We start from the raw sequence: 9838 nt of genomic DNA, 5'->3' as shown, positions 1-9838 counted from the left end.
AACATCTGCAGTGGCACATTCCATGATGACTGGATTAGGCTATATGTCGGTGAAAAGTCCTCAACATTACAAGGACAAGTGCATTTGAATGTGACAAATAACTACTTAGAATGAGAACATGCAAAAATCAAATAATTTTGTTTTTACTAACATACATGCAAGTTGGGCAATTTATTTATTTAACTCCAAAATATTGTGGCTGATTTATTAAAGCTTCCCAAAGTTGGAGAAGATTCATTTTCATGGGAAAACCTGAGGGCGATCCAGCAAACCTGGAATTGATTACTTAAAAGCCATTTGCTATTTGTTGGCAAATGTTTTCGATCCGGGACCAGATTCATTTCAGGTTTGCTGGTTCAGCCAGGTTCTCCCATGATAGTCTATCTTTTCCAGTCCAAGACTTTAATAAATCAGGCACATTATACGTTTTATTATTTTCTGAAATTAGAGACTCTGAGAGTAGTGGATAGTAGTTTTAATTTTTTGTCACAAAAAATTGCAAAATTTATGTTTTAAAAACAACTCCAAATCAATTATTAGTGCATATAACTAATACAATTTCCATAATAAAACCTGTGCCAAGTAAATAGATTTCAAGGGGCCGATTTACAAATATTCATTAACTTAAATTCAAGGTCAAACCACTTTAAAAATGCGTGATCAGGTCTGGCTTTATTGCATAATGGGACAAAAGGCGGTGTCCTCTCTGCAAAAAGTTTCCTTACTTATTGGTTGCCAGGATCAGGGCTACAATTTATTGCCCAGAAATAATAGGGGGGCAAGTTGCCTGGGGCTCCAAGGTTAAACACAAAGAGCTCTTCTTGCAAGGTCTAACACTTATGGGAGTGTGTGACCTGCTTACCATGATAGTAAAACTTCACAAATTAAATGTTACTGTAAAAACTTGATCCAGCACCAATGCTCGCCATACACCAGTCCTGCAATCTAACGTGGCACTGTTTACTTAAAGCAAGCCCCTGCTCAGCCTCGGGAGGCTAGCTGCATCGTCTCAGCACATGGTTGCTGGGAAAGAACTAACAGAGAAACAAGATAAAGCAGTACCAAGATTCTAGCAGAGGCAAGTCCAGAATAAATAGCCAATGGCAGGTACAGGATTGAGATCAGGAACTATTCTGCTCCTGAATTCCTCTTCAACTGTGCACAGACTCAGAGTGTGTGCTAGAGATGCTGACAATATACATCGCAGGCTGCACAGCTAAAAGGAAGTAGAAGATGCAGCTATTTCTTTACTTTGTAGTATATCTGTATTATGTCACGTAATTGAGTTTAGAGAGAGGATTCCATCATAATAAAGTTTGACCACAACTTAAAAAATCATAAGTACATAAGTGTACAATTAGTCCAATAACAGGACACAATCTCAAAGAATGAGTTTAAGTTTTGGAACCACTTAGATTTTTATAAAACTCAATAAACATATGTGTCCTCACCCATAAACAGGCATGTCCAAAGTCTGGCCTGGGGGCCAATTGCGGCCTGCCAGCACGGTTGACCTCAGTATAAAATACACGCGTACAAAAAAGCTACTTTTTATTTTATTTTTTATACTATTTTATTAGAGTGAATTAACCGCTTTGCAAGTATTAACCCGCTACTCTGCAGGCATAATCGACAGGACAGGAGTCCCTATGTGTGCACAGGTAATTCCCCTTAGGTCATTATAGTGGGCTTGTGGTGTGCGGGACCCACACGGACCAAGCCTACTCTGGTCCATGTGCTTGGGACTCTGTGCATTGGGAATCCCTCACATCACCCTGGTGTGCGTGTGCTGTGCGGGACCCACGCAGACCACACCGAAACTAACCCTGAGTAGGTACTGAATGGTTGGCCCCCACACATTTTCACCTCACCTAATCTGGCCCTCTTTGCAAAAAGTTTTGACACCCCTGCTCTAGAACACTGAGTCCCAGACTTTATGGTAACCTATCCCCTGCATGAAACAACCTGAATTGTAACATTTTTTGTGACAGTTTTGATTTAGGTTACTGCAGTATTCCAATATTGTTTAATAACTGGATATTACCAAATGATGAAACATATTTGGAGTTGGAAAGTTACACTAAGTACAAGAACTTAACCAATCCAACTGATATTCCTTTATAGGGATACAGAAAGATACTGAAATCCTCAGAAGCATTAGGAATCATTTTCATCTGAACTTTACTCCAGATCATGTTAATAACAGCTTTCCATAGTGCAATCCAAACGTGAAGTTTGATTTCCACCATCTCTGATTTGTATTTTCATAACAAAGAAGACCATTTGCACCACACCTGGAACCTGCAGCCATTTTCAATTTTGCTGCTAAATATTATGTCTCTTCTCAACCAATAAACTTTCCTTCATGTACACAGGGAGTTGTGGTAATGAAGAATGTAAAATTCCCTTCAAGTCTTTACTTACAGAGATTGTAGTGAAACGTTCACATAAAAAGACATAGCGTTAGCCCATATCTCTGTTGTGTCTACATAGATAGTTCATAATATAATGTTGGATATTAGGGAACTTGACCCTCAACACTATAGCTGGCTACCGCAGTTTTAACGAAGTAGGTTTCTGTTTTTTTTTTTTACTAAATGCTGATTTTAGTTTTTTGTACCTTTGTATTGGAATAAGATAGGGATGATTTGCACATCAGATAATTGTTGCCTGAAGGGTTGTGCTCATCTTAGGGGATTATTTTGACATGTGTACAATAGTCCCTCAATCAGGAATGACAGCTGTTCCCTTTTTGAGGATAGCACAGTGGGTAGCAGCTTGGGTGTCCTGCTTTTTTCCCTCTCCACAGCACAGAACCGTGTGTACAGCACTCATTCATTCTCCCATCACTGGAAACAATCACAAAACATTGGGCATCCGTATCTGGCCTAAAAAGCAGGTATTTTCTTTCTGAAGTTGTTTTGTAATCTCTTCAATCAAAGGAGAAACGATTCCATTGTACAAGTCAGATATGGCCCTCGGAATCACTATGTTAGTGGCAAAGATTGTATCCTAAGACCACATTGGGACTTTGATGCCTTATCATGTCACACTCAGAATGTTATAAATGTTTGAATACAAAGAACAGTTCCTTTTTACCATGTACTAGTGCTAAGTTGCATACACATGTGCAATTATTGTTGGATCTTTCATGATCCTTTCCAACGACAAAAGACTGAAAGATGCATGAACGAGTGCTGTACATACAGCACCGTTCTGCTCTAAAGAGGGAGGAAGGGGTAGAACAACGAGGCGGCACCCCGCTGAGTGCTCTTCCCCTTCCATTACGATCGTTTGTCGTCCATTGTCCGTGGATCCGCCAGGACGGTCATTCAGATGATGGGCGCTGTACACACGCCAGATTCTCGTCCAATATCGGCTCTGAGCCGATTATCGGGTGAGAACCATTGGACGTGTGTACCTAGCATTACTTATATGCTCAGTGGTATATTGTTTACTGAAATTGAAACCATTGTAACATGGAATGTTTTTTAAACAAATTTTTATATACATATTGTCTTATATGCACTGCCCTAAAAGTCCCATATAAAAAAAAAAATTTTTAGCAATATGACTTTTTCTAAGGGATGTTGGCAGTAAGTGAGTAATTTGGAGATTTGACAAAAAAACTACCAACTTGTTTTTCTACTTGTGTCTTAGAGTCTAAAAAGAACAAAATGATGTTATCAGCAAATATTGCAGATTTCATCTCATGTTCTTCCACCTTGTAGCAGGTAAAAACCCAAGAGGCATCAAAAAAAAAAAAAAGAAAGGAGTTCAACAGGCATATTAAAAGTAGGGAAATTTTACAAACTTGTCTAGTAAAGGATTGAAAAACGTACATGGCTGTTAAATATGTCCTAAGCTGTCTCTTGAAACTTATTTGTAGTAAGACCTGCGACAACTATTCCAATGAGAAACTAACAAAGGCCTTCTCCACATTTGGGGCCCAAAAAAACGTGTTGGGTGGAAAACAAAACTATTGCTGTCTGAACAGGACCAAAACTATTTGCACAATACACTTACCTGTTACCTAGCTTAGTTTTCCTATGTTAGCAATAGGCACTAGCATAGGTCATCTCTGTCTAGTTTTAGAATAGTTTCGATTGAAATAAAGTTTATTGTTTTATAAAAAACACTCCGTGCCCTAAAAAAAGCCTGTCTTTTCTCTATTCCTAAAAACTTACCTTCTCATTAAATCACTCTGTAGCAAATCCATCAGTCCCTGGAATTTCAGATGTTGGGAAAAAAACTGCTTTTTTTTTATATATATATACACATATATATATATACACACACAAGTATTAAATCTTTTCCAATCAGAAAGACCTAGGTGCTGTACACAATTTTAGAGCAAGTCTGTACAAAATTAGCAGAAGTAGGACTGTATGCATTATCTATATCCTATTTCCTAATGCCCAACTTGCAGTATGAGAACCGACAACCTTCCATTTTTTTTATTGACAATTCCTTATTTCTGTCCTGTGCAGAAGAATCTTGACAGGGAGTTTCTTCAGATGGCTCAAAATGTGAGACCTTTGGGAGCAAATAGCATTCCTTTCACATTACAAGTAATATGTTTCAAACTATAAATATCAGAAAGGTAAATATAAAAGTCACAGTTGCAAAAATCCTCATCAAAAGAATTATTAGGAAACATTTTCCCATAGAAGCTCTCTTCCCCAACTTAGAGTTAGATGTGAAAGATAGCAAATGCCAATCCCTGTTGTAAGGTTTAGGGAAAATATTAATCAAGGCTTAAATAAATATACCGGTAACTATATGATTTATAAATCATATGGAGGTGTGCCATCCTTGCCCAAAGTAATAATGTGATTTTTCCATGGAGGAATTTGGAGAAAAGAGTTTATAACCATCTGAATTAACAATGATTAATTGTCAAAACAAAGATTAGTTGGCAATGAAAGCAACATCCTTTTTTCCTCATGAGCAGCTGGTATGGCAGTGTGCAGCCGTCTTGTATAGAACAAGAGACAGCAGCCATATGCAAAGTAACAATTATTAAAGTTTGCTATTCAAGACAGTCCTATCTCTCAATAGTATGTGAGTAAAAAGCAAATATCTCCAGCAAATCCTGATACAATTCTTCAGCAAAAAAAAAAAAATCAATGGAAATTTAATGGAAAACAAAGTCTTTAACTGAAACAATGCAATAAGAATTATATGTGGTGGTTGTGGAACTCCCCCTGCTGTACATGAGCATCTAACACATGAGTGTACAGGAACAACTTTCAAACTTTCTTGCAGCGGTAGCTTTGTTTTGCTTTAGATTAAGGATAAATTGTAGAATTTGTAATGAGTGAATTTTCCATCTTCGCTGTGCACTGTGCAGATGCTAGATTCATTCAGAGCAAATCTGATCCTGTGTTGTAGGAAAGTTTGTAAGATTGAATTGTAAGCATTGGAATGTTAAGTAACATCAAAAGATAAACTTGCACCTTCATGATTTGTGTCTTTTCTGCAAAGTCTAGTTATGGTGCAATTGTAGGGCTGGGAAATAAATTATTCTGTTCGACAAGTGCCTTGCAGGAAGACTTAAGGATCAAAGCCATAGGTAAAGTAACTGCACAGAATTCATGTGAACCTGCAGCAAAGTAAGATTTTGGTATGCAAGTAATGCGTAGATTATAGAGGTGTGACCAGTCTGCAACTTTTTCTAACAGAGATGATGCTTGGGAATCAGTTTGATGTGACCTTTGTAGAATTTTTTCAGTAAAGTTTCCCACACTGCTAACCTCATATTTTAGGGCAATTAGGTGATTTTTTTCTGAGCTTTTAATAAGAGCAATATGTAGCTGATTTGCCTTAGTTATGATGTATGGGACATCTGCTTCCATGTTATTAGTAACTTCCAATGCCATTTGTTTACAATTCAAATGCAAGCCAGATGCTTGCGACTCACCCTCCATTACCTTCTCTTTCACTGCATGAAAAGTCTTCTCAATCCACCATCTTGGCCGGATGTGCTGGTGTTTTGTTGAGGAAGGCTTGATGACGAATCTATGCGAGTGCCCAATATTATGCACAATTATTAGATAGCTGATGGAGTTGCTGTGCTTGATGGAAAAAACAAGATTTGGGATGGAGCACAGGGCCACACAACATTTAACTTGAAGAATTGAACTTTAGATATGGAGATTCTGGTGTCCTCTTTGCTATGGATGTGTTGTGGTATCATCATGCCAAGATCAACCAAATGACCAAAGCTGGCTTCAAAGTAGGGCTTCAAGGAGCTTCTCAGACATTCTACTGTAATATATAGCTTTTATTGACTTATTTAGATTTCCATTGACTTCAACTGGACCTCAGATTAAAATTTTAAATTCTGGAGGTTTGCAAATGTTTATGTCAAACCACAACCTTTTGTTAATTACTTGTTATTTCTTGTAAATGAGTGCCAACCATATTACAGAACCCAATTCCCCCTCTGCCCTCACCATTCACTCCAAAGGTGGTTAAATTATATGCATTAATCTAGTGATATTACTTCCCAATAGTCTATTGCTGTAATGGACCTGATTTATTAAAGCTCTCCACGAATGGAGAGGCTAGACTATAATAAGAGAAGCAGCAAACATGGAATGGGTTCCCTCAAAATAATTTGCTGTTAGTTGGCAAATGTTTTCAGTCTTGGAGCAGATGCATTCTAGGTTTGCTGGATAACCCAGGTTCTCTCAAGATAGTGTATTTTCTGCAGATTTGAAGAGCTTTATTAAATGAAACACAATGACTCACAAACAACAAAAAATCAAGGTCATTACAATTAATACCAAAGCAAATAAATAAAAAAATACTAAAACACTAGCAGAGTTTTTGTAAAGCAGAAGAAACAAGCACAGCGCATTGTACACTCCCTAGGTGTTAAGTAACTCCTATGCAAATATTCAGGATTTATATCATCAGCGGCCACCCAAGGAATACCGAAAAACAGCGCTAAACTAGTAAAAAGATGCTGGGGGCAAAATCTCAACGCGAGCCTGGACCTGCCATCGCTATAGGAGGATGTACAAGTAAATAAGTCTGCCAAAATACTCATGAATATTGGCACACTATGGCAGCGCCTCGACAAGCTGTTCTGATTTAACTTATTGAACTGAAAATAAAAATATAACGGATTGCATAAATATACAGCTCTGATATAACACACCTGAATCATCACTGGTGAAGCCACCTCTTTTCCAACGCCTGCATGTAATCGAAGGGTCTGATGGATCTGGTCCAATAACAAGAAATCCATTCCAGGTTTGCTGGATTGCCTGCATTGTCTTATGACAATTAATCTTTTCCAGTCTTGGAGAGGTTTAATAAATTCTTATGAAAACTGCAATACTTCTAGTGTGAGGGTATTAAGTCGAGCACAGGTGCCAGGCACAAGAAAAACTAAGATAGGCAGTGATAGACTTTTACTATTTTCCTGGGGCCTCCATGGCAAAACACATAAATTCAGTGACTTGTAACATAAGATGGTTGCTTTAAGTGGCTCTTGTTGGAAATAAATGAAAGAGGAGCTAAGCTCATGTTATAATAAGACATAAGTGTGCTGAGTGAGGAACAACTAGCTGCCCAGAAAGTGGATTTGGGTGAAAGTAGCATAGCCCACTCCAAGGAGGAAATATGGTTGATTGTACAGAGTTTTTATTGGTCCTGTATGCTCACTGGATTAATTTTGACGAGTCCATAAATGAAGATTCTCTGTTCACCCTACTTGGCACCAACCATCTCTCAGATTAAAGGAAGGATTCTGCACTTGGAGATATGCTTTTATAGTCCTAGAAATGTCATGCTTTGGAAGATCTTTGCACTACGATGATCTGAAGGCAGAACATAGCTATTCATAGTTTACATAAAAACCCAAATCTTTTGCAAACACTGCATTGGCTATATAACTATCCTGTCTATGTAGAAGAGCCTTTCCCAATCTCCTTAACATGGGGGAACTGTTGAATTAAATTTCAGGTCTCGGGCAATCCTAGCCAATATTTATAATATACCCAATTCAAGGTACATTAGCCTGGTGGTCAATGCTAAGAATGCCTGTTATATTGTTGGCCAGAGGGATGACTGTCACCCTTACAGATGGCCAAAAACATCATTGGTAACTGACCCAAGAGCCACAAACTTCTCATTGTTTAAGGAACCCCTAACAACCTCTGGAGGAACCCTGGTCGAGAAACACTGGTGCAAATCAGAGATGTTCTTTTGTAACTGTCACCAAAAACATAGTTTAGTTCAGTGGTCACCAACCTTTTCAGTCCCACGGACCACTAAAATTTCCCGCAATTAGCGTCAACATGCAGCACTGTACTTTAAATAGGGGTTGCAAATGACAGATACAGTGACACAGGAGGAGCCTGTGTGCCGAAGAGCTTACAATCTAGGAGGTGGGGGAACTATCACACAATACCATCTAACCAATACATACCAAGACTAAACCATTGAACTCTGGGTGACACTACCCCAATTCCACACGCAAGCAGCCCTCTAACCATTTGAGGGAGGAAGATCTGGAAAAGCACTTGACCATGGGGTTAGCTAGGGTTCAGGTAGCGCTTGCAGAAAGTGCCAGCTAGGGTTCATTTGCACCCTAATATGCGCCCAATATTGCTGAAAATTCAATAAGCCTTTCTCAAAAAATATTAGCAATTAGTTGGCAAATGTTTTCAATACTGGACCAGATCCATTCCAGGACTGCTGGATCACCCAGGTTTTCCCATGATAGTCTATCTTCTCCAGTCTGGGAGAGCTTAGATACATCAGGTCCAGTGTGACAGTGTGTGGGAGGTTCTGACTCCTTTAGAGGTGATCAGGGGGCGGCTCACCCTCGGCCCCAGGCTTAGCTAAATAGCGTTCGCATGAACCAAGTCACCTGCAAAAATTCTGTCTATCTGGTCATGTGACTGACACACCCCAACCCCGCTGCACTGGTGAAAGGGATGAGAGAAGAGATGAGAGAAGGACATTGATGGAAGGTAAGATGGCTGTTAAGCATCCAAGGGGAGTTAGGATGGGGGACGGGGGTTTGAGGGAAGGTAAAATTTGAGGTGGGGCTGAGGGAAGGTAAAAGGGGTACAGTAGCTCAGGGTAAGGGACTGAGGGGAGGTAACACAGGGATGGAGTTGACAAAAGATGGGAGACAGTGAACCGGAAGATGGGAGGCAAGGGATTGAAGCAAGCTGCAGGTCAGAAGTCTCAGAAGAGATAAGATGATGACAGGGGGCAAAGGGCAGGTAAAATGGGGCCAGGGATGTCATAAGATGGGGAACAGTAGATGAGCAGAGGTATTATGCGGGACAGAGGGTCGAGGGGAGGGGGGGGGGTAAAATGGGGGATAGGAGTTCTACAGGAGAGGCAAGATGTGGGTAGGGGGTGTTGTAAAATAGGGGACAGTGGACTGAGGGCAGATGGGGGGTGAAATAAGCTGGGGGTCAGAATTCTGGGGGGAGATAAGATAGGGGACAGGGGGTTGGAGGCAAAATGGGGGACAGTGGACTGAGGGCAGGTGGGGAGTGAAATAAGCTGGGGGGAATTCTGGGGGGAGATAAGATATGGGACAGGGGCTTGGGGGTAAAATAGGGGACAGTTCTAGAGGAGAGGCAAGATGTGGGTAGGGGCTGTGGCAAAATGGGGGACAGTGGACTGAGGGCAGGTGGGGAGTGAAATAAGCTGGGGGGCAGAATTCTGGGGGGAGATAAGATATGGGACAGGGGCTTGGGGGTAAAATAGGGGACAGTTCTAGAGGAGAGGCAAGATGTGGGTAGGGGCTGTTGTAAAATGGGGGACAGTGGACTGAAGGGAAGATGGGGGGCCAAATAGGCTG

The sequence above is a fragment of the Pyxicephalus adspersus genome, chromosome 1, assembly GCF_032062135.1.
Source record: "Pyxicephalus adspersus chromosome 1, UCB_Pads_2.0, whole genome shotgun sequence".
Lineage (NCBI taxonomy): Eukaryota > Metazoa > Chordata > Amphibia > Anura > Pyxicephalidae > Pyxicephalus > Pyxicephalus adspersus.
Note: the sequence above shows the minus strand (reverse complement) of the source record.